Source organism: Eucyclogobius newberryi, unplaced genomic scaffold (genome assembly GCF_026437365.1).
Source record: "Eucyclogobius newberryi isolate DKJ021-1_F unplaced genomic scaffold, fEucNew1.0.hap1 SCAF_32, whole genome shotgun sequence".
NCBI lineage: Eukaryota > Metazoa > Chordata > Actinopteri > Gobiiformes > Gobiidae > Eucyclogobius > Eucyclogobius newberryi.
The window spans coordinates 666,207-682,368 of record NW_027315968.1 but is presented as its reverse complement, the minus strand read 5'-3'; positions in this window follow the sequence as shown (position 1 = coordinate 682,368).

Genomic DNA, 16,162 nt, shown 5'->3' with positions numbered 1-16,162 from the left:
CCAGATACACACCAGTTACACACCAGATACATACCAGTTACACACCAGATACACACAGTTACACACTGTTACAAACCAGTTACACACCAGGTACACACCAGTTACACACAGTTACACACCAGTTACACACAGTTACACACCAGTTACACTGAGTTACAAACTGTTACACACAGTTACACACAGTAACACACCAGTTACACACCAGTTACACACCAGATACACACCAGTTACACACCAGTTACACAGAGTTAAACACCAGTTACACACAGTTACACACCAGTTACACAGCGTTACACACCAGTTACACACCAGATACACATCAGTTACACACCAGTTACACACCAGTTACACACCAGATACACACCAGTTACACACCAGTTACACACCAGATACACACCAGTTACTCACCAGTTACACACCAGATACACACCAGTTACATACCAGATACACACCAGTTACACACCAGATACACACCAGTTACACACCAGTTACACACCAGATACACACCAGTTACACACCAGTTTAACACACTTACACACCAGTAACACACAGTTACACACCAGTTACACACTGTTACACACTGTTACACACATTTACACACCAGTTACACACAATTACACACCAGTTACACACCAGTTACACACCAGATACACACCAGTTACACACCAGATACACACCAGTTACACACCAGATACACACCAGATACCCACCAGTTACATACCAGTTACACACCAGATACACACCAGTTACACACCAGTTACACATACTTACACACCAGATACACACCAGTTACACACCAGATACATACCAGTTACAAACCAGATACACACAGTTACACACTGTTACAAACCAGTTACACACTGTTACACACTAGTAACACACCAGGTCAAATCAAATCAAATCAAATCAATTTATTTTTGTAAGGCCCAAAATCACAACAACAGTTGCCTCTGAGGGCCACAGGGAGAAATGAACTGCAGGTACACACAGTTACACACAGTTACACACCAGATACACACCAGTTACAAACAGTTACACACCAGTTACACACAGTTACACACCAGTTACACTGAGTTACAAACTGTTACACACAGTTACACACAGTAACACACCAGTTACACACCAGTTACACACCAGATACACACCAGTTACACACCAGTTACACAGAGTTAAACACCAGTTACACACAGTTACACACCAGTTACACACCAGATACACATCAGTTACACACCAGTTACACACCAGTTACACACCAGATACACACCAGTTACACACCAGATACACACCAGTTACTCACCAGTTACACACCAGATACACACCAGTTACATACCAGCTACACACCAGTTACACACCAGTTACACACCAGTTTAACACACTTACACACCAGTAACACACCAGTTACACACCAGATACACACTAGTTACACACCAGATACAAACCAGATACACACCAGATACACACCAGATACCAACAGTTACACACCAGATACACACCAGTTACACACCAGATACACACTGTTACACACCAGTTACACACCAGTTACACACCAGTTACACACCTGATACACACCAGTTACACATACTTACACACCAGATACACACCAGTTACACACCAGTTACACACCAGTTACACACCAGATACACACCAATTACACATACTTACACACCAGATACACACCAGATACACACCAGATACACACCAGTTACACACCAGATACACACTGTTACACACCAGTTACACACTGTTACACACAGTTACACACTAGTAACACACCAGATACACACCAGTTAGACACCAGTTACACACCAGATACACACCAGTTACACACCAGTTACACACAGTTACACACTGTTACACACAGTTACACACTAGTAACACACCAGTTACACACCAGATACACACCAGTTACACACCAGTTACACACCAGTTGCACACCAGTTACACACCAGTTACACACCAGTTACACACCAGTTAAACACCAGATACACACCAGTTACCCACCAGATACACACCAGGTACACACCAGATACACACCAGTTACACACCAGATGCACATCAGATACACACCAGTTACACACCAGTTACACACCAGATACAAACCAGTTACACACCAGTTACACACCAGATACACACCAGTTACACACCAGTTACACACAATTACACACTGTTACACACAGTTGCACACGGTTACACACTAGTAACACACCAGTTACACAGTTACACAGTGTTACACACAGTTACACACCAGTTACACACCAGTTACACACTAGTTACACACACTTAAATACCAGTAACACACCAGTTACACACCAGTTACACACCAGATACACACCAGTTACACACAGTTACACACTAGTAACACACCAGTTACACACAGTTACACACTGTTACACACAGTTACACACAGTTACACACCAGTTACACACCAGATACACACAGTTACACACCAGTTACACACCAGATACACATCAGTTACACACCAGTTACACACCAGATAGACACCAGTTACACACCAGTTACACACCAGATACACACCAGTTACTCACCAGTTACACACCAGATACACACAAGTTACACACCAGATACACACCAGTTACACACCAGTTACACACCAGATACACACCAGTTACACACCAGTTAAACACCAGTTACACACACTTACACACCAGTAACACACCAGTTACACACCAGATACACACCAGATACATATCAGTTACACACCAGATACACACCAGTTACACACCAGTTACACACAGTTACACACTGTTACACACCAGATACACACCAGTTACACACAATTACACACAGTTACACACTGTTACACACTGTTACACACAATTACACACAGTAACACACAGTTACACACCAGTTACACACCAAATGCACACCAGTTACACACCACTTACACACCAGTTACACACCATATACACACCAGTTACTCACCAGTTACACACCAGATACACACCAGTTACACACCAGATACACACCAGTTACCCAACAGATACACACCAGTTACACACCAGATACACACCAGATACCCACCAGTTACACACCAGATACACATCAGTTATACACCAGATACACACTGTTACACACCAGATACACACCAGATGCTCACCAGTTACACACAGTTACACACTAGTAACACACCAGATACACACCAGTTACACACCAGATACACACCAGTTACACACCAGATACATACCAGTTACACACCAGATACACACAGTTACACACTGTTACAAACCAGTTACACACCAGGTACACACCAGTTACACACAGTTACACACCAGTTACACACAGTTACACACCAGTTACACTGAGTTACAAACTGTTACACACAGTTACACACAGTAACACACCAGTTACACACCAGTTACACACCAGATACACACCAGTTACACACCAGTTACACAGAGTTAAACACCAGTTACACACAGTTACACACCAGTTACACAGCGTTACACACCAGTTACACACCAGATACACATCAGTTACACACCAGTTACACACCAGATACACACCAGTTACACACCAGTTACACACCAGATACACACCAGTTACTCACCAGTTACACACCAGATACACACCAGTTACATACCAGATACACACCAGTTACACACCAGATACACACCAGTTACACACCAGTTACACACCAGATACACACCAGTTACACACCAGTTTAACACACTTACACACCAGTAACACACAGTTACACACCAGTTACACACTGTTACACACTGTTACACACATTTACACACCAGTTACACACAATTACACACCAGTTACACACCAGTTACACACCAGATACACACCAGTTACACACCAGATACACACCAGTTACACACCAGATACACACCAGATACCCACCAGTTACATACCAGTTACACACCAGATACACACCAGTTACACACCAGTTACACATACTTACACACCAGATACACACCAGTTACACACCAGATACATACCAGTTACAAACCAGATACACACAGTTACACACTGTTACAAACCAGTTACACACTGTTACACACTAGTAACACACCAGGTCAAATCAAATCAAATCAAATCAATTTATTTTTGTAAGGCCCAAAATCACAACAACAGTTGCCTCTGAGGGCCACAGGGAGAAATGAACTGCAGGTACACACAGTTACACACAGTTACACACCAGATACACACCAGTTACAAACAGTTACACACCAGTTACACACAGTTACACACCAGTTACACTGAGTTACAAACTGTTACACACAGTTACACACAGTAACACACCAGTTACACACCAGTTACACACCAGATACACACCAGTTACACACCAGTTACACAGAGTTAAACACCAGTTACACACAGTTACACACCAGTTACACACCAGATACACATCAGTTACACACCAGTTACACACCAGTTACACACCAGATACACACCAGTTACACACCAGTTACACACCAGATACACACCAGTTACTCACCAGTTACACACCAGATACACACCAGTTACATACCAGATACACACCAGTTACACACCAGTTACACACCAGTTTAACACACTTACACACCAGTAACACACCAGTTACACACCAGATACACACTAGTTACACACCAGATACAAACCAGATACACACCAGATACACACCAGATACCAACAGTTACACACCAGATACACACCAGTTACACACCAGATACACACTGTTACACACCAGTTACACACCAGTTACACACCAGTTACACACCTGATACACACCAGTTACACATACTTACACACCAGATACACACCAGTTACACACCAGTTACACACCAGTTACACACCAGATACACACCAATTACACATACTTACACACCAGATACACACCAGTTACACACCAGATACACACCAGATACACACCAGTTACACACCAGATACACACTGTTACACACCAGTTACACACAGTTACACACTGTTACACACAGTTACACACTAGTAACACACCAGATACACACCAGTTAGACACCAGTTACACACCAGATACACACCAGTTACACACCAGTTACACACAGTTACACACTGTTACACACAGTTACACACTAGTAACACACCAGTTACACACCAGATACACACCAGTTGCACACCAGTTACACACCAGTTACACACCAGTTAAACACCAGATACACACCAGTTACCCACCAGATACACACCAGGTACACACCAGATACACACCAGTTACACACTTGATGCACATCAGATACACACCAGTTACACACCAGTTACACACCAGATACAAACCAGTTACACACCAGTTACACACCAGATACACACCAGTTACACACCAGTTACACACAATTACACACTGTTACACACAGTTGCACACGGTTACACACTAGTAACACACCAGTTACACAGTTACACAGTGTTACACACAGTTACACACCAGTTACACACCAGTTACACACTAGTTACACACACTTAAATACCAGTAACACACCAGTTACACACCAGATACACACCAGTTACACACAGTTACACACTAGTAACACACCAGTTACACACAGTTACACACTGTTACACACAGTTACACACAGTTACACACCAGTTACACACCAGATACACACAGTTACACACCAGTTACACACCAGATACACATCAGTTACACACCAGTTACACACCAGATAGACACCAGTTACACACCAGTTACACACCAGATACACACCAGTTACTCACCAGTTACACACCAGATACACACAAGTTACACACCAGATACACACCAGTTACACACCAGTTACACACCAGATACACACCAGTTACACACCAGTTAAACACCAGTTACACACACTTACACACCAGTAACACACCAGTTACACACCAGATACACACCAGATACATATCAGTTACACACCAGATACACACCAGTTACACACCAGTTACACACCAGTTACACACAGTTACACACTGTTACACACCAGATACAAACCAGTTACACACAATTACACACAGTTACACACTGTTACACACTGTTACACACAATTACACACAGTAACACACAGTTACACACCAGTTACACACCAAATGCACACCAGTTACACACCACTTACACACCAGTTACACACCATATACACACCAGTTACACACCAGATACACACCAGTTACACACCAGATACACACCAGATACACACCAGTTACCCAACAGATACACACCAGTTACACACCAGATACACACCAGATACCCACCAGTTACACACCAGATACACATCAGTTATACACCAGATACACACTGTTACACACCAGATACACACCAGATGCTCACCAGTTACACACAGTTACACACTAGTAACACACCAGATACACACCAGTTACACACCAGATACACACAGTTACACACCAGTTACACACAGTTACACACCAGATACACATCAGTTACACACAGTTACACACCAGTTACACAGTTACACACTGTTACACACAGTTACACACAGTAACACACCAGTTACACACCAGATACACACCAGATACACACCAGTTACACACAGTTACACACCAGTTACACACAATTACACACAGTAACACACAGTTACACACCAGTTACACACTAGATGCACACCAGTTACACACAATTACACACTAGTAACACACCAGATACACACCAGTTACACACCAGTTACACACCAGATACACACCAGTTACACACAGTTACACACTGTTACACACTGTTACACACTGTTACACACAGTTACACACTAGTAACACACCAGTTACACACCAGTTACACACTGTTACACACATTTACACACAGTTACAGACCAGTTACACACCAGTTACAAACAGTTACACACCAGTTACACACCAGTTACACACCAGATACACACCAGTTACACACCAGTTACACACCATATACACACCAGTTACGCACCAGATACACACCAGTTACACACCAGTTACAAACAGTTACACACCAGTTACACACCAGTTACAAACAGTTACACACCAGTTACACACCAGTTACACACCAGATACACACCAGTTACACACCAGTTACACACCAGATACACACCAGTTACACACCAGTTACACACCAGATACACACCAGTTACTCACCAGTTACACACCAGATACACACAAGTTACACACCAGATACACACCAGTTACACACCAGTTACACACCAGATACACACCAGTTACACACCAGTTAAACACCAGTTACACACACTTACACACCAGTAACACACCAGTTACACACCAGATACACACCAGATACATATCAGTTACACACCAGATACACACCAGTTACACACCAGTTACACACAGTTACACACTGTTACACACCAGATACACACCAGTTACACACAATTACACACAGTTACACACTGTTACACACTGTTACACACAATTACACACAGTAACACACAGTTACACACCAGTTACACACCAAATGCACACCAGTTACACACCACTTACACACCAGTTACACACCATATACACACCAGTTACTCACCAGTTACACACCAGATACACACCAGTTACACACCAGATACACACCAGATACACACCAGTTACCCAACAGATACACACCAGTTACACACCAGATACACACCAGATACCCACCAGTTACACACCAGATACACATCAGTTACACACCAGTTATACACCAGTTACACATACTTACACACCAGATACACACTAGTTACACACCAGATACACACCAGATACACACCAGTTATACACCAGATACACACTGTTACACACCAGATACACACCAGATGCTCACCAGTTACACACAGTTACACACTAGTAACACACCAGATACACACCAGTTACACACCAGATACACACAGTTACACACCAGTTACACACAGTTACACACCAGATACACATCAGTTACACACAGTTACACACCAGTTACACAGTTACACACTGTTACACACAGTTACACACAGTAACACACCAGTTACACACCAGATACACACCAGATACACACCAGTTACACACAGTTACACACCAGTTACACACAATTACACACAGTAACACACAGTTACACACCAGTTACACACCAGATGCACACCAGTTACACACAATTACACACTAGTAACACACCAGATACACACCAGTTACACACCAATTACACACCAGATACACACCAGTTACACACAGTTACACACTGTTACACACTGTTACACACAGTTACACACTAGTTACACACCAGTTACACACTGTTACACACATTTACACACAGTTACAGACCAGTTACACACCAGTTACAAACAGTTACACACCAGTTACACACCAGATACACACCAGTTACACACCAGTTACACACCATATACACACCAGTTACGCACCAGATACACACCAGTTACACACCAGTTACAAACAGTTACACACCAGTTACACACCAGTTACAAACAGTTACACACCAGTTACACACCAGTTACACACCAGATACACACCAGTTACACACCAGTTACACACCAGATACACACCAGTTACACACCAGTTACACACAGTTACACACTGTTACACACGTTACACACTGTTACTCACAGTAACACACAGTTACACACAGTAACACACCAGTTACACACCAGTTACAAACAGTTACACACTGTTACACACCAGATACACACCAGTTACACACCAGTTACACACAGTTACACACGTTACACACTGTTACTCACAGTAACACACAGTTACACACAGTAACCCACCAGTTACACACCAGATGCTCACCAGTTACACACAGTTACACACTGTTATACACAGTTACACACAGTTACACACTAGTAACACACCAGTTACATACAGTTACACACCAGTTACACACAGTTACACACCAGATACACATCAGTTACACACAGTTACACACCAGTTACACACTGTTACACACAGTTACACACAGTTACACACAGTTACACACAGTAACACACCAGTTACACACCAGTTACACACCAGATACACACCAGTTACACACCAGTTACACACACTTAAACACCAGATACACACCAGATACACACCAGAGACACACCAGATACACACCAGTTACACACCAGTTACACAACAGTTACACACCAGTTACACACCAGATACACACCAGTTACACACAGTTACACACCAGTTACACACAATTGCACACAGTAACAAACAGTTACACACCAGTTACACACCAGTTACACACCAGATACACACCAGTTACACACCAGTTAGACACCAGATACACACCAGTTACACACCAGTTACACACCAGTTACTCACAGATACACACCAGTTACATACCAGTTACACACACTTACACACCAGATACACACCAGATACACACCAGTTACACACCAGATACACACCAGTTACACACCAGTTACACACCAGTTACACACACTTACACACCAGATACACACCAGATACACACCAGTTACACACCAGTTACACACCAGTTACACACAGTTACACACTGTTACACACCAGATACACACCAGTTACACACGTTACACACTGTTACTAACAGTAACACACAGTTACACAAAGTAACACACCAGTTACACACCAGATGCTCACCAGTTACACACAGTTACACACTGTTATACACAGTTACACACAGTTACACACTATTAACACACCAGTTACATACAGTTACACACCAGTTACACACAGTTACACATCAGTTACACACAGTTACACACCAGTTACACAGTTACACACTGTTACACATAGTTACACACAGTTACACACAGTAACACACCAGTTACACACCAGTTACACACCAGATACACACCAGTTACACACCAGTTACACACACTTACACACCAGATACACACCAGTTACAACCAGTTACACACCAGTTACACACCAGTTACACACCAGATACACACCAGTTACACACCAGTTACACACCAGATACACACCAGTTACACACCAGTTACACACCAGTTACTCACAGATACACACCAGTTACACACCAGTTACACACCAGTTACACACCAGTTACACACACTTACACACCAGATACACACCAGATACACACCAGTTACACACCAGTTACACACCAGTTACACACAGTTACACACTGTTACACACCAGTTACACACCAGATACACACCAGTTACACACCAGTTACACACCAGATACACACCAGTTACACACCAGTTACACACCAGTTACACACAGTTACACACTGTTACACACGTTAGACACTGTTACTCACAGTAACACACAGTTACACACAGTAACACACCAGTTACACACCAGTTACACACTGTTACACACCAGATACACACCAGTTACACACCAGTTACACACAGTTACACACGTTACACACTGTTACTCACAGTAACACACAGTTACACACAGTAACCCACCAGTTACACACCAGATGCTCACCAGTTACACACAGTTACACACTGTTATACACAGTTACACACAGTTACACACTAGTAACACACCAGTTACATACAGTTACACACCAGTTACAAACAATTACACACAGTAACACACAGTTACACACCAGTTACACACCAGATGCACACCAGTTACACACAATTACACACTAGTAACACACCAGATACACACCAGTTACACACCAGTTAAACACCAGATACACACCAGTTACACACAGTAACACACCAGTTACACACCAGTTACACACCAGTTACACACAGTTACACACTGTTACACACCAGATACACACCAGTTACACACCAGTTACACACCAGATACACACCAGTTACACACCAGTTACACACCAGGTACACACCAGATACACACCAGTTACACACCAGTTACACACCAGTTACTCACAGATACACACCAGTTACACACCAGTTACACACCAGTTACACACAGTTACACACGTTACACACTGTTACTCACAGTAACACACAGTTACACACAGTAACACACCAGTTACACACCAGATGCTCACCAGTTACACACAGTTACACACTGTTATACACAGTTACACACAGTTACACACTATTAACACACCAGTTACATACAGTTACACACCAGTTACACACTGTTACACACCAGATACACACCAGTTACACACCAGTTACACACCAGTTATACACACTTACACACCAGATACACACCAGTTACACACCAGATACACACCAGACACACCAGTTTCACACCAGATACACATCAGTTACACACCAGTTACACACCAGATACACACCAGTTACACACAATTACACACAGTAACACACAGTTACACACCAGTTACACACCAGATGCACACCAGTTACACACAATTACACACTAGTAACACACCAGATACACACCAGTTACACACCAGTTAAACACCAGATACACACCAGTTACACACAGTTACACACTGTTACACACAGTTACACACTAGTAACACACCAGTTACACACCAGTTACACACTGTTACACACATTTACACACAGTTACACACCAGTTACACACCAGTTACAAACAGTTACACACCAGTTACACACCAGTTACACACCAGATTCACACCAGTTACACACCAGTTACACACCAGATACACACCAGTTACACACCAGTTACTCACAGATACACACCAGTTACACACCAGTTACACACCAGTTACACACACTTACACACCAGATACACACCAGATACACACCAGTTACACACCAGTTACACACAGTTACACACTGTTACACACCAGATACACACCAGTTACACACCAGTTACACACAGTTACGCACCAGATACACACCAGTTACACACAGTAACACACAGTTACACACAGTAACACACCAGTTACACACCAGCTGCTCACCAGTTACACACAGTTACACACTGTTACACACAGTTAAACACAGTTACACACTAGTAACACACCAGTTACATACGGTTACACACCAGTTACACACAGTTACACACCAGATACACATCAGTTACACACCAGTTACACACAGTTACACACCAGTTACACAGTTACACACTGTTACACACAGTTACACACCAGTTACACACCAGTTACACACTAGTTACACACACTTAAATACCAGTAACACACCAGTTACACACCAGATACACACCAGTTACACACAGTTACACACTAGTAACACACCAGTTACACACAGTTACACACTGTTACACACAGTTACACACAGTTACACACCAGTTACACACCAGATACACACAGTTACACACCAGTTACACACCAGATACACATCAGTTACACACCAGTTACACACCAGATAGACACCAGTTACACACCAGTTACACACCAGATACACACCAGTTACTCACCAGTTACACACCAGATACACACAAGTTACACACCAGATACACACCAGTTACACACCAGTTACACACCAGATACACACCAGTTACACACCAGTTAAACACCAGTTACACACACTTACACACCAGTAACACACCAGTTACACACCAGATACACACCAGATACATATCAGTTACACACCAGATACACACCAGTTACACACCAGTTACACACCAGTTACACACAGTTACACACTGTTACACACCAGATACAAACCAGTTACACACAATTACACACAGTTACACACTGTTACACACTGTTACACACAATTACACACAGTAACACACAGTTACACACCAGTTACACACCAAATGCACACCAGTTACACACCACTTACACACCAGTTACACACCATATACACACCAGTTACACACCAGATACACACCAGTTACACACCAGATACACACCAGATACACACCAGTTACCCAACAGATACACACCAGTTACACACCAGATACACACCAGATACCCACCAGTTACACACCAGATACACATCAGTTATACACCAGATACACACTGTTACACACCAGATACACACCAGATGCTCACCAGTTACACACAGTTACACACTAGTAACACACCAGATACACACCAGTTACACACCAGATACACACAGTTACACACCAGTTACACACAGTTACACACCAGATACACATCAGTTACACACAGTTACACACCAGTTACACAGTTACACACTGTTACACACAGTTACACACAGTAACACACCAGTTACACACCAGATACACACCAGATACACACCAGTTACACACAGTTACACACCAGTTACACACAATTACACACAGTAACACACAGTTACACACCAGTTACACACTAGATGCACACCAGTTACACACAATTACACACTAGTAACACACCAGATACACACCAGTTACACACCAGTTACACACCAGATACACACCAGTTACACACAGTTACACACTGTTACACACTGTTACACACTGTTACACACAGTTACACACTAGTAACACACCAGTTACACACCAGTTACACACTGTTACACACATTTACACACAGTTACAGACCAGTTACACACCAGTTACAAACAGTTACACACCAGTTACACACCAGTTACACACCAGATACACACCAGTTACACACCAGTTACACACCATATACACACCAGTTACGCACCAGATACACACCAGTTACACACCAGTTACAAACAGTTACACACCAGTTACACACCAGTTACAAACAGTTACACACCAGTTACACACCAGTTACACACCAGATACACACCAGTTACACACCAGTTACACACCAGATACACACCAGTTACACACCAGTTACACACCAGATACACACCAGTTACTCACCAGTTACACACCAGATACACACAAGTTACACACCAGATACACACCAGTTACACACCAGTTACACACCAGATACACACCAGTTACACACCAGTTAAACACCAGTTACACACACTTACACACCAGTAACACACCAGTTACACACCAGATACACACCAGATACATATCAGTTACACACCAGATACACACCAGTTACACACCAGTTACACACCAGTTACACACAGTTACACACTGTTACACACCAGATACACACCAGTTACACACAATTACACACAGTTACACACTGTTACACACTGTTACACACAATTACACACAGTAACACACAGTTACACACCAGTTACACACCAAATGCACACCAGTTACACACCACTTACACACCAGTTACACACCATATACACACCAGTTACTCACCAGTTACACACCAGATACACACCAGTTACACACCAGATACACACCAGATACACACCAGTTACCCAACAGATACACACCAGTTACACACCAGATACACACCAGATACCCACCAGTTACACACCAGATACACATCAGTTACACACCAGTTATACACCAGTTACACATACTTACACACCAGATACACACTAGTTACACACCAGATACACACCAGATACACACCAGTTATACACCAGATACACACTGTTACACACCAGATACACACCAGATGCTCACCAGTTACACACAGTTACACACTAGTAACACACCAGATACACACCAGTTACACACCAGATACACACAGTTACACACCAGTTACACACAGTTACACACCAGATACACATCAGTTACACACAGTTACACACCAGTTACAAAGTTACACACTGTTACACACAGTTACACACAGTAACACACCAGTTACACACCAGATACACACCAGATACACACCAGTTACACACAGTTACACACCAGTTACACACAATTACACACAGTAACACACAGTTACACACCAGTTACACACCAGATGCACACCAGTTACACACAATTACACACTAGTAACACACCAGATACACACCAGTTACACACCAATTACACACCAGATACACACCAGTTACACACAGTTACACACTGTTACACACTGTTACACACAGTTACACACTAGTTACACACCAGTTACACACTGTTACACACATTTACACACAGTTACAGACCAGTTACACACCAGTTACAAACAGTTACACACCAGTTACACACCAGATACACACCAGTTACACACCAGTTACACACCATATACACACCAGTTACGCACCAGATACACACCAGTTACACACCAGTTACAAACAGTTACACACCAGTTACACACCAGTTACAAACAGTTACACACCAGTTACACACCAGTTACACACCAGATACACACCAGTTACACACCAGTTACACACCAGATACACACCAGTTACACACCAGTTACACACAGTTACACACTGTTACACACGTTACACACTGTTACTCACAGTAACACACAGTTACACACAGTAACACACCAGTTACACACCAGTTACAAACAGTTACACACTGTTACACACCAGATACACACCAGTTACACACCAGTTACACACAGTTACACACGTTACACACTGTTACTCACAGTAACACACAGTTACACACAGTAACCCACCAGTTACACACCAGATGCTCACCAGTTACACACAGTTACACACTGTTATACACAGTTACACACAGTTACACACTAGTAACACACCAGTTACATACAGTTACACACCAGTTACACACAGTTACACACCAGATACACATCAGTTACACACAGTTACACACCAGTTACACACTGTTACACACAGTTACACACAGTTACACACAGTTACACACAGTAACACACCAGTTACACACCAGTTACACACCAGATACACACCAGTTACACACCAGTTACACACACTTAAACACCAGATACACACCAGATACACACCAGAGACACACCAGATACACACCAGTTACACACCAGTTACACAACAGTTACACACCAGTTACACACCAGATACACACCAGTTACACACAGTTACACACCAGTTACACACAATTGCACACAGTAACAAACAGTTACACACCAGTTACACACCAGTTACACACCAGATACACACCAGTTACACACCAGTTAGACACCAGATACACACCAGTTACACACCAGTTACACACCAGTTACTCACAGATACACACCAGTTACATACCAGTTACACACACTTACACACCAGATACACACCAGATACACACCAGTTACACACCAGTTACACACCAGTTACACACAGTTACACACTGTTACACACCAGATACACACCAGTTACACACCAGTTACACACGTTACACACTGTTACTCACAGTAACACACAGTTACACACAGTAACACACCAGTTACACACCAGATGCTCACCAGTTACACACAGTTACACACAGTTATACACAGTTACACACAGTTACACACTATTAACACACCAGTTACATACAGTTACACACCAGTTACACACAGTTACACACCAGATACACATCAGTTACACACAGTTACACACCAGTTACACAGTTACACACTGTTACACATAGTTACACACAGTTACACACAGTAACACACCAGATACAC